The 13,829-nt window shown below is 37.6% G+C and overlaps 1 protein-coding gene across 9 annotated transcripts in view; it reads right to left on the bottom strand.

The window, feature by feature from the left end:
* Nucleotides 1-13,829, bottom strand: part of Erc1 (ELKS/RAB6-interacting/CAST family member 1) — a 361,368-nt gene that overhangs the window by 161,874 nt on the left and 185,665 nt on the right. The window lies entirely within an intron of this gene.

The raw sequence follows: 13,829 nt of genomic DNA, 5'->3' as shown, positions 1-13,829 counted from the left end.
TCGTTATTCAAATTTGAATTACTTAAATAAATACTATACAGAGGAAAGCCTGCTATCACCAAACAGTGATCTCACAGATAAGCACAGAGCACAAGTTTATATTATAATACTGTTCCTCATGTTGATGACTTATCTGTTCAGAAGCAGAGGAAGGTAGATCGAGGAAGGGATTCTGTCATTCATTCACTCCTACACAAACCAATTTTTGTGCTAAAACTGAGAGTTGTTTGGAGAGACAGGCCTATGGTAAGCACACTAGAGCTGTTTATGGACTCCTTCAAGTGAGTGCCTGGAACCTAACCACATCTGCTACTCAACAGCAAGAAAAGGACGTTTGCATGTGGGTACCTGCATTACATATATACACCCAAGGGCTCAAGTCCATCCTTACCCTAATGGGAGGAACTCCCTGGGTACATAGTCACATCTGCAAATGTCAGGTGAATATGTAAACCTCAGATCTCTGGGCACCACTGATAAGAGTTAATTCCATTCTATCCACTCAGTTAATGTAAACCTTTCTAAAACTGAGTAAACACCTGTTCTAACACAAGAAGAGTAAGGTGTATTTGTTATCAGAATTTGTTGCCTTCCCTACACAGACCTCAAAAGTCTCTCAGGCATCTTGTATTGCACCATTCACAGCAAACAACCATATCAGTTTCTTACATACCCTAGAAAGAGTCTACATACATACAAGCAAAAGTATATATTAACAGTCAAACCCTCCTCTCCCTATACAAAAAGAAACTACGTATTTCCCTTTACAGCTAAACAATTTTTGGTAAATCTTTTACAGAAATGCAAAATACACGAAGATATACAATAAACGTGGAACTTGAAAAATCTGCTCCAAGTCAATGCATCTTGTTAGCATGTCAATTAATAAACAGAAACACTGTCAGTACCTCAAAACCTGCCTCTCTATCACTTTGCAGATAAAAAGTATTCTATCATTTTTTTCCAAACTTGATATTCTGCCTGTTAACTTTGCAAACAGAATCATAAAGCATATAATTATTTGGCATTTTCTAAGATTCATCCATGCTGATGATATGATTATAGTGCTGTAATTTTCCTAACTGCATATTCTACTTTGTGAAAGCACAAGGACATACATACTTAATGATGCTTTGATAGGGAATATTTAAACTGAGTGGGTCTTAATAAGCACAGTTTTTGTTTTGTTTTTGTTTACATGTGGTTTTTGAGAGAGGGTTTCTCTGTGTAGTCTTGGTTGTCCGGGAACTCACTCAAAAAAGCAGGTTGGTTTAAACTTGTGAGATCCACCTGCTTCTGTCTCCTCAGTGCTGGAATTAAAGGTGTGTGTCACCGCCAACCAACAATAAATGTGTTCTTATTTCTTACAAGTTTGGAGTGTTTTGTGCCCTGTATAAGAGTCTGTCTACATCAAAGTCATATGGTTATTCTATCTTTATAAACTCTTGATTATTTCACGTTTAGATTTATAAAACATATACACTGATTTCTGCATACACTGCAATGGTCAAAATTCACTTTATGATAAGCATGTGTATCTAATTTACTCAACAACATTAACAGCAGAAAAAAAATCAAGGTCATAGTTTAAATTTTAACAATTCCCATCTACTTTTAGAAAAGATAAGAAATTATGTAAAGAATAATTACACAAAGTAGAAAGTAATAATAGTCCTTCACTATCACTGCACACAATTGTCTTCTTTATACAAAGACTAGACCCTATGAGTATTTTCCAGAATAAACAGCAAAACAGACATCCACCCCTTACCCATGGTTCTGCTTTACATAGTTTCAGCTATCTGTAGTACGAAAACATCAAATGGAAAACCCAGAAATAAACAACTTATAACTTTTCTAAGGAGAGTGATAAAATCTCACACCCCTTCCTCTCGGCAGCTGACTGTGAATTACTGTTTGTCTATTAATTGTGTCTGCTGTCTGCCTTCAGGTCACGCAGCAGCAGCCTCAGGGATCAAGTCCACTGACTTGCTCTTAAAGTGCTTGTGCTCTAGTAAGGTTTACTTTTACTTAATAATGGCTCTAAAGTACAAAGTGATGTTGACAAAGAAAAGATGTAAAGTGTTCCCTTTCAATGAGAAGTATAGTAAGCAATGTTGAGAAAGAGGTCATATCCACATAACTTGTAATACAGTAGGTCATTCTAATGAGTTTATCATTATTGTTATTCTCTCGCTGTGCCTAATTCATAAATAAAACTTCACTACATGTAGTCAGTATGGCTTGCAGTTCAGGCATCCATTAGAGACAAGTTTAGCATGTATCTCCTTATGTAGGAGAAGACTATCATAGCTATGGCTGAACAGCCTATGTGTAGTCATTTCACTGTACTCCCATCAAGTTCCTAGAAAAGCAGCATTCTGAATTTGTCTTCTTCTTTCACACCTACTCCCTTTTTGAGACAGTTTGATGATGGCCTGAAAAATCAGTATGTAACTAAGACTGGACTTGAACACTTACTCTTCCTGTACACACACACACACACACACACACACACACACACACCACATCAGAAGTCAATTGTGGGATTTAGTTTTCTCCTACCATATTGATTTCAGAGACAAAACTTAGTTTGCCAGGCTTGACAACGATCTCTTACCTGTTAAGTTGTGTCAGCCCACCTAAATTTTTTTAAACTATGTGCATATATTTCAAAGTATATCACTGTTTATTTTTATCAGTTTATAAATTTGAATAGCTGGAATCTTCTGGCTTTGTTTCATCAATCATGTTTTTTATTCCAAAAGTGAAACCATAAATTTATATTCTGAAATTGAGCAAAATAGCTATGCAATACTGCACATGAGCTAGAAGCTATGACAGCCAAGATATATACATCAACTGTAGTTTACTGCTAAAGAAATAGGCTCCATGGGGCATGGGGGTGGGGAGTGGGGAGGAGGGACACAACAATACCTGATTCCAGGTTTGGGGTGAAAAATGTACAAATGGAGAAGCCAGACATCTCTGCGAGACCAGACATGAGTCTGGGACCTCAGAGGGAGTAGGCCTGAGTCAGGACCTCTATGGGTCCAGGCATTTGTCTGGGACATCAAAAGGAATCGACAGGAGCCTGGAACCTCTGCAGGTCTGAGCATGAGTCTGGGACCTCTGAGGGAGTTAGCCTGAGCCAGGTCCTCTGTGGTTCCTGGCGCACCCGAGCCTGGAAACTCCAAGGCAGTAGACTGAAGCCAGAAACCTTTGCAGGACCAACTCCAAGCAAGGGACTTCTGCTGGAGGGGATCCAGACCAGGATTTACAGAAACAGGGCAAATCCGGCAACCTAGGCCAAAGTAGGCCTGAGACAGCAAACTAAGGGAGCAGAACAAAGCACAGGAGCACTGAGCTATCTCCAGGAACACGAAGTAACCAACGGGGTAACTAGAACTGTGGCAAGGACTGAACCATGAGGAACAACCATCTGAGCTTTGGATTCACTGGCACCTAGAAGGTTATACGACAGAATCTCAGAAAGTCCCAACCACACCTATTAGAGAAAAAGTTGAGTAGAAAAGTTAAAAACACACACAACACCACAAAGAGCAACACAACACCAATAAAACCTAAAGACCCTACAACAGCAAGAGCTGAACAACCAAATATGGATGAGGCAGAAGAAAATGACCTAAAAAATAACTTCAAGAGAATGTTTGAAACTCTTAAAGAGGAAATGAAAAATTCCCTTTAAAAAATGGAGGAAAAGGAGTTCCTTTGTTTTAATAGCCTGCCTGCAGCAAGGTAAGACTGCAGGCAGGGAGATTTCTGACCAGCAAGTGGCACTGATCCTGTAGCAGAAGATACAATGGAGGGAACCTTCATATGGCGAAGGATGGAGGTAGAGACAGAGACATATATTGGAACACTGGACTTAACTCCCTAGGTCCAAATGAGAAGCAGAGGGAGGGAGATCGTGAGCAAGGAAAGAAGAATCAGAGGGAACCTTCATCCGACGATGGATGGAGATAGAGACAGACACCCACATTGGAGCACTGGACTGAGCCCCCAAGGTCCAAATGAAGAGCAGAAGGAAGGAGAACATGAAAAAGGAAGTCAGGACCGTGAAGGGTGCATTCACCCACTGATACAAGGGGACTGATCGAATGAGAGCTCACCAAGGCCAGCTGGACTGGGACTGAACGACCATGTGATCAAACCGGATTCTCTGAATGTGGCTGACATGGGGGCTGACTGAGAAGCCATTGACAATGGCACTGGGTCTTGTTTCATCTGCATGGACTGGCTTTTTGGGATCCTGGTCTGTTTGGATGCTCACCTTCCTGGACCTGGAGGGATGGGGGAGGAACTTGGATTTCCAACAGGGCAGGAAACCCTGACTGCTCTTGGGAATGGTGAGGGAGGAGGAGAGGGAGTGGGGGGAGCGGGAGGGTATTGGGAAGAGGGAAGGAAGTGGAAATTCTTTAAATAAATAAATAAGGAAAAAAAACTAAAAAAAATGGAGGAAAAGAAACAAAAAATTAGAAGACATCAGCAAATCACATAAAGAAAAACAATAAAAAGAAATCAAACAAATGAAAGAAACTATTCAGGACTTGAAAACTGAAATAGAGACAATAAGGAAAATACAAGCCAAGGGAATTATAGAAATAGAAATCAAGAGAAAATGATCAGGAACCACAAATACAAGCATGAGCAGCAGAATACAAGAGATGGAAGAGAGAATCTCAAGTGCTGAAGAAACAATATAGGAAATAAACTCATCAGTTAAAGAAAACATTAAATCTAACAAAAGATTAACCCAAAATATCCAGGAAATATGAGACACCATGAAAAGGCCAAATCTAAGAATAGGTAAAGAAGAAGGGGAAGAATTTCAACTCAAAAGCACAGAAAATATACTTAAAATCATAGAAGAAAATTTTCCCAACATAAAGACATGTCTATGAAGATATAAGAAGGCTACAGAACACCAAATAGACTGGATCCAAAATAAAAGTCCTATTGCCACATAATAATCAAAACACTAAACATACAGAGTAAAGAAAGAATATTAAGAGCTGCAAAGAAAAAAGGCCAAGTAACATATAAAGGTAGACCTATAAGAATTACACCTGACTTCTCATTGAAGACAATGAAAGCCAGAAGGGCATAGTCAAGCATTATGTAGACATTAAGAGATCACGGATGCCAGCCCAGACTACTATACCCAGCAAAATTTTCAATCATCATAGAATGACAAAACAAGATATTTTATGACAAAACTAGATTTCACCAATACCTAGCCACAAACCCAGCCCTACACAAAATAATAGAAGGAAAACTCCAACCCAAGGAAGTTGGGTACACCAACAAAAACACAGACAATTGATGGTCTCATAGCAGCAATTCCCAAAGAAGGGAAAAATGCACAAATTAACATCACCAACAATGAAAACTAAATTAACAGGGGATAGCAATCACTGGTCATTAGTATCACTTAATGTAAATGGACTCAACTCACATAAAAAGACACAAGTTAACAGTTCGGATACAAAAACAGAATATATCCTTCTTCTGCATATAAGAAACACATCTCAACCCCAAAGACAGACATCGTGTCAGAGTAAAGGGTTGGGAAAAAAAATATAATACCAATCAAATGGACCCCTAGGAAACAAGCAGGTGTAGCTATCCTAATATCTAATAAAATAGACTTCAAACTAAAATCAGTCAAAAGAGACAAAGAAGGTCAATCATATTAGTCATAGGAAAAATCCATCAAGAGGAAATCTCAATATTGAACATTTATGCCCCAAATACAAGGGTACACTCATATGTAAAAAATATACTTTTAAAGCTTAAATCATACATTAAACACCAAACACTAATAGTGGGAGACTTCAACACTCCCCTCTCACCACTGGACAGGTCAGATAAAAGATGAACAGAGAAATAAGAGAACTAACAGATGTTATGACTCAAATGGACTTAACAGATATCTAATAGAATATTCCATCCAAACATGAAAGAATATACCTTCTTCTCAGTACCTCAGGGAACCTTCTCAAAATTGACCACAAGCTCAGTAACAAAACAAAATTCAGCAAATACCAAAAAATGGAATAACTCAATGTACATTACCAGATTACCATGGTTTAAAACTAGAAGTCAACAGCAATGCTAGTTCCAGAAAACCCACAAACACATGGAAATTAAACAATGCTCACCTGAATCATCAATGGGTCAAGGAAGAAATGAAGGGAGAAATTAAAGACTTCCTAAAATTCAATGAAAATGACCACACAGCATACCCAAATTTATGGGACACAATAAAAGCAGTGTTAAGAGGAAAGTTCATAGCACTAAATGCCTACATAAAGAAGTTGGAAAAATCCCACACTAGTGAAATAACAAAACATTTGAAAACTTTAGAACAAAAATAAGTAAACTCACCTAAGAGAACTAGAGAGCAGGAAATAATCAAATTGAGAGCGAAAATCAACAAAATAGAAAGAAAGAATACAAAGAATTAATGAAACAGAGAATTGGTTCGTTGAGAAAATCAGCAAAATAAATAAACTTTTATCCAAATTAACCAAAAGGCAGAGAGAGAATATCCAAATTAACAAAATCAGAAATGAAAAGGGGAACATAATAATAGATACGGAGGAAATACAGAGAATCATCAGGTCATATTTAAAAAACCTGTACTCAACAAAACTGGAAAACTTAAAGGAAATGAACAACTTTCAGGTTAAATATTACTTACCAAAATTAAATCAAGACCAGATAAGCAAACTAAACAGACCTATAACTGCTGAAGAAATAGAAACAGTCATCAAAAGTCTCCCAACCAAAAAAAGCCCAAGATCAGATAGTTTCAGCTCAGAATTCTACAAGACTTTCAAAGAAGAACTAATACCAATACTCCTCAAATTATTCCACATAGTAGAATCAGAAGAAACATTGCCAAACTCTTTTTATGAGGCTACAATTACCCTGATACCCAAACCACAGTAAGACATCACTAAGAAAGAGAATTACAGACCAATCTCATTCATGAACATTGATGTAAAAATACTAAATAAAATACTGGGAAATACAATCCAAGAACACATCAGAGTCATCAACTACCATGATCAAGTCAGCTTCATCCCACAGATGCAGGAATGATTCAACATATAAAAATCTGTCAATGTAATCCACCATATAAACAAGCTAAAAAATAAAAACCACACGATTATCTCATTAGATGCTGAAAAAGCTTTTGACAAAATACAACATCCCTTCATGACAAAGGCCTTGGAGAGAGCAGGGATACAAGGAACATACCTAAACATAATAAAGTCAATATACAGCAAGCCAACAGCCAACATCAAACAAAATGGAGAGAAACTCCCAGCGATTCCACTGAAATCAGGAACAAGACAAGGTTGTCCACTCTCTCCATATCTATTCAATATAGTTCTTGAGTTCCTAGCTAGAGCAATAAGACACCAACAGGAGATCAAGGGGATACAAATCGGAAAAGAAGAAGTCAAACTCTCCCTGTTTGCTGATGATATGATAGTTTACATAACTGATCCCCAAAATACTACCAAAAAACTTCTACAACTCATAAACACTTTCAATAATGTAGCAGGATACAAGATTAACTCAAAAAAAAGTCAGTAGCTTTCCTGTACACAGATGATAAAAGAGCTGCGAAAGGAATCAAAGAAACAACACCCCTCACAATAGCCGCAAATAGTATAAAATATCTTGGAGTAACTCTAACCAAACAAGGGGAAGACTTGTATGACAAGAACTTTAAATCTTTAAAGAAAAAAACTGAAGAAGACACCAGAAAGTGGAAAGATCTCCCATGTCTTGGGTAGGCAGAATTAACATAGTAAAAATGGCAATCTACGCCCATATTCCCAAATATTGTTAATAAATGTTCTTTACATTTAAAGGGGAATATGATATAGATATGAATAATTTACATTGGTATGGATCTTGGTTTATTGATGCCAATTTAATGTCAATCTTGTTATATTTCTGCTATTGATTAAGGTATTATGATTCTGTAGTTCATTTATGCCACACCAACTCCAGTGTCATCTTTGTGACCTGACATACGTCATTATGCTGGACAGGAGGAACGTGTCCTATGGGACTAGGCTTCCTGGAGGTCAATGGCAGATGGCCCAGTATTGGCCGCTGTTGAGGCATAGACAAGTTTCTCGATTACCTGGTTATGTGGGATATGAGCTTTGCACAATATCTTTTATGATAATAATATTCTTTATAACTACAAGACAAGGATTATCTCTTCATGAACATCTCTAGGATAGGGAAGCACAGTATGGGAATGTATAAGACTACAGCAGAACCCTTGCCATACACAGGGGTGTATGATGATCAAGGGAATAGATGGGTTAATGTTTATGGACAAAGAGTGTTATATTATACTTTAATTTATTGATAGGCTTGCTAGATCCCGACCCCCATGGTGTCTGCTGCATAAGAAGGCACAAAAAAGTATATTTTGGCAGGTGCAGAGAGCTGTCAGGCATATTTGGTTACTAGATGAGAAAAAGAAAGGGTTAGAAAGATGAGCTTGGGGAGGGCCATGAAAGGGATAATGAAACAGAAACTTTCTATTCTCAGATAAGATGAAACCACTTGTCTGAGGTTTACATTCTCAGGAACAAGAGTTCTTCTTCAAAGGATGTTTTATGTCTAACACCTGTTCCTGATAATATGCTTTTCTTAGAAATTGCTGATGTAACTAAAAGAAGCTTTCATACTGTGCCAACTGATAATACATGACCTTCTGATTTGTTCCTTGTTTGAATACTATATAATGAAAACATGATTCAGTAAAATCGCAGCAGATTCAGACCACTCTCTTGTGTGTTGTGTCTGTCTGTCATCATCGACCGTGTGCCTTCCTCAGTACCAAGACCCTATTTCTGCCACGGTCTAAGTGGCTCCACTGAGCCGGTTCGTGACACATTTAAAAATGTAATATATAATTAAGAAATAAAGATTAATGGACAATCATCTATAATAGTCAAATTTGTAGTCATGTTAGTTAGATTTTCTGGATGTGCATAGATATATTTCAGAAAGATAGGCATTCTTCATATCTTTCAAAGACTACAGAATATGGCATTTAAAATGTTTTAGTAACTTAGGAATTTTCATGACAATGAGACACGTCTGCTCCTGGCAGAAGCAAGCTACATTCTGAGGAAGATGGGCATCAAAAAGGTGCCTTATGGAGTTTGCTATCCATTTGGACAAGAAACTGCTCTTGCCTGGACTGTTTCACTGGACATGCATTACCCACAGAGAGATGACTGCTAAACTTGCCTAAAGGTGAGATGGTCCTTCGGGATTCCTGCTTCATAAAAGAGTCTGTGAGACATTCTGCAGGACAAAAAAGAAAATAACTGAACAGGCAGAACTGTCTTTAAAATTTCTTGCTTCATGGAAAAAATCTGCTGGATACTATGGGCCTGTAGGCTAAAGATGGATGCCCCAATGGTACAAAAGAACTTTGGGTAACTGTACAGGCAGAGAGATATCTGTCAATTCTAGAGTTTTGAAACTTGCTTACAAGTACTTCCTGTTTACTAAGGTAATATTATATCCTTCTGGAGTCTTTGATGGAGTTGAAGAATAGATAGATAGTTATAGTTATACTTTTCCTTTGTTATAAAATAAAATAGATATAAATATTGTACTTTAATTCTTGCTAGAATTTTACTATGTTAAATCCTTCCGTTTTGTTTAAACAGAAAAGGGGAAATGGTGTAGGAGGTTCTTCTGTTCATGTGTTGCTTTCATTGGTTAATGAATAAAGAAACTGCTTCGGGACTGATAGGGCAGAACTTAGGAATGAAGAGAAGACAGAAATGAATGCTGGAAGGAAGAATGCAGAGTGAGAGACATCATGGATCTTCTGCCCGAGACGGACGCTGGTTAGAATCTTGCCGGTAAGCCACAGTCATGTGGTGATACACAGATTAATAGAAATGGAATAAATTAAGATGTAAGAATTAGCCAATAAGAAACTAGAGCTAATAGGGCAAGCAGTGTTTTAATAAATATAGTTTATGTGTGGCTATTTGGGGTGCAAGCTATCTGGATGGCCATAACAAACAAGGGACCCTCTGCTTGCAACATACTCACTCATAGGTGGTTTTTAAACATAAAGCAAAGAAAATCAGCCTACAAAGCACAATCCCAGAGAACTTAGACAACAATGAAGATACTAAGAGAGACTTACACAGATCTAATCTACATGGGAAGAAGAAAAAGACAAGATCTCCTGAGTAAATTGGGAGCATGGGGACCTTGGGGGAGGCTTGAAAGGGGAAGGGGAGAGGCAGGGAGGGGAGCAGAGAAAAATGTACAAATGATCTTTGGTGCTAAAAGCAAGGAAAATAAGGACTGCTACAAATAACAGCCAACACCTAAAACCAAGAGAAGCTTAGGAGGGAACAGGAGAGGGATGGAGGAGACTAAATTACAGAGAAAAGAGAATTTAATTGGAAAACCAAACATGAAGACTGAGACTCCTCAAAACTGGACTTTATCTAAAGAATAAAAGCTTGGCTTAACAATAACTAACAAACAATGTAATATACCATGTTAATAGAACACAGGAAAAAATAATCACCTCAATAGATTTTTAAAAAGTATGAAAATTTCTAACAATTTCAGAATAAAAACAACTTAAAATCTAAGACTAGAACTTCTGCAATTGACAAAGGCAGATGAAATATGACAAAAGACTGAATGTTTTCCCTTGAAGACTGGAGCGCTTGCTTTTATCATTCTACTTCACACTACAATGAAGATGACTGACAGAAACAGCAGGTTTGGAGGACAACCTTAGGAAGTCAGTTCTCTCCTTTCACCATGAGTCCTAAGGAGCAAACTCAGGTCTTTAGACTTGGAAGTAAGTGCCTTTCCCACCTGAGCATCTCCAGGACCCATGTACAATTACCTTAATATTAATCTGTGAAGATAAAGATATTTTAGTTATTTAAGGACCACCTATGCAGTTTCTGTTTTAGAATTCTAAGTCTAATACATCTCTAACTGCTTATTTTTATTTTCTTAATTTCATGGAATAGCACACATACAACTCGCTTCCCTCAGTTTAGATCTTATCTGTTACTTTTGTCTTGGCATCTTTTGATAAAGTATATGAACATAATTTATCAAGCATTTATCCTAAGATTTGTGACTGTAGTCTGTTTAATAAATCTTTTTTTGACACAAGGTCACATGATATTTCTTACTTGGCACCATTGGTAGATTGTGTTGTTAGTGGCCCTGATATTATCTGGTCCCCTATAGGTATGGGACACTCTTACCATGGCCTCATGGTATACAGAAGACCTTTTTTTTTTTTTTTTTGGGCTAAGCTATGCGAGTTGCCTTGAGCAGTGGATTGTTAGCTGATGCAACACAGGCTGAGACTAATTCGGGCACTGCCAAATGAACAATCTTCAATGTAACTGCTCATCTCAGTTGTGTCCTCAAATGAGCCATGTTCCCATTGAGCTTTTGAAGACACCAACATAAATATCTCTGGACTTGCAATTTGTGCGAAAGTTTTAATTTTCTTTTTTTTTTTTGTTCAGATTTCCCTTCTCTGATTGAATATGTTTTGCCAAGTACCATTTTGCTTGGCATTGATCGTTTACTCTAAATATTGAAATTACTGGCAAAGTCACTGATCATTTCAACTTAACTCTGCAGGACTAGTAGTTATAAAAATGCAAGCATTCCCAATGTCATCCACTGGGTACCTTCTTTCCTTCCCAGCTCATAGACATACCTCTGAACTTGTGGACTGCTTTTTTGAAAAAGCAGAGTAAGAAGGTTTATTACCTATTTGTTCTTCCTCCTTGGGTTGTTCTGGATTCTTTCTTTATTATAGTCAAATTAAAGCCCAAAATCAAAGTCTAACAACTTACCAAGTATACCTCTGGATCCCCTGCCTATCCATACTCTTATACCTTCTCTTGCTGACTCACAAAATGTGTATTTTACTTACTCTCTTCAATTGTTTTTGTGGATATTGTTTTCCTAGCATCTTGTCAATCATGTTGAATGACAAGTTCTACGTGAATTCAAAACTTTTACTTCTTGAGTTTCCTGTGTTAGTAAAGTACAATTTTCTTGAAGAATGCCTAATTTCTCACTTGTTTCAGTGCTAGGTGTATTAGGTATTTCTGCCTCTGATCATACATATATCAAAGTGAGTCTAATTTTTTCTTAGATTCATTTATTTAATATGTATGATTATTTTCTCTGCATGGCTGAATGTATACCATGTATGTGCCTAGTGACAAGAAGAGGTAAGAAATGAACATTATGACCCACCGGAATTTGGAGTATGAATAGTTGTGAGCCACCATTTGGGTGCTGATAACCAAACCTAGATCCTCTACAAAAGCAGCAGATGCTCTTAAATGCTGAGCCATCGCTTCAGCATTTCCAAATAAATTGTAATGAATTTTTATACACAAAGCAAGAATAATATCCATAAACCAGGATTTCCAGCTAACCACCTGATTTTCTCTCTGGCTACAAGTCAGAAAAACAATTTGAAAGTCAATTTGAATTATTCGGTTTTCTGTTTTCTTTCTGCAAATCAAGAGAACATATTCAGCTAACAAACCTGGCTCTCCAGGAACTATCACACAATGGCTGTTGGACAATACAAAGTCACAATTACTGAGAAACAAAAGGATGACAGCTGAGGAAAAGAAGAGACAAATCCTATGCTAAATAATTAAGAAATTCTCCATCGCTTTAAATGTGCTTCAGGTCACAGCACAATTTTTTAAAGGCAGAAGTTTGAAGATAAACATTCAAAAATCCCTGCCAGAACTGAGATTCAAGCATTTAACCTAGCTGTCTACAATAAAATTAGGGGAAAAGTTCAGGTTTGACAGTGTGTGACGCCAACAGTACCAGATGTTTTATTTAAATTACAAGCTAATAAACTTTCACACAAAACAAAATGGGAGAAAATTATGACTCAGTCACAGACTATTTTCCTTGAGAAAGCAAAGCAATGGAGACCTTCCAGTGCTAGCAAATTTTGCATCTTGTTTTCCATCATCCTCTGCTCCACAACAAACCATCAAGGAAAATTTAAGTTTTCCTGCTATTTATGCAGAATCGTGGTAGGACCTCCTTGAAAGGAAAAGTCTGCTGAAAAGTTAATGACTACAAGAAAAAAGAGGTGGTAAAAAACAAAGCCAAAGTGAAAGACAACACTCAAGACTATCTCATCAGCCAAGCAGGCACACTGAAAAACAGCCAACAGGAGAAGTATTAGTTTTCTTGACTTAAATAAAATTTAGATTAAGAGTCAAACTGTGCCAGGTGGTGGTGGCACACGCCGTTGGAAGGCAGAGGCAGGCAGATCTATGTGAGGTCGAGGCCAGCCTGGTCTACAAGAGCTAGTTCCAGGACAGACATGAAACTTACAGAGAAACCCTGACTTGAAAAACAACAAAAAACAAACGAACAAACAAACAAAAACCCCTGTACATTTAAATCCTCATTAATAGAAATTATAGGACACCTAAAGTAATGTGTTAGGTGAGGCTGATAAAGTGTGCGTGTGCATGTGTGTGTGTATGCACGTATGTGCAGGCGTGTAGTCCTGGATGACCTGGAATTTTCTGTGTAGATCGGGCTAGCCTCAAACTCACAGAGATCTTTCTGCCTCTAGTTTTAGGTTTTGGGATTAAAGGTCTGCACTATCATTTCTGGTTGCAGTTTTAGTCTTTTGAAGGGAGGAGGTTGAGACAGGGGTTTTCTCTGTAGCCCTGACTGTCCTGGAACTCATT

Source organism: Myodes glareolus, chromosome 3, assembly GCF_982192425.1.
Source record: "Myodes glareolus chromosome 3, mMyoGla1.1, whole genome shotgun sequence".
Taxonomy (NCBI): Eukaryota; Metazoa; Chordata; class Mammalia; order Rodentia; family Cricetidae; genus Myodes; species Myodes glareolus.
This window is presented reverse-complemented; position numbering and strand designations above follow the sequence as displayed.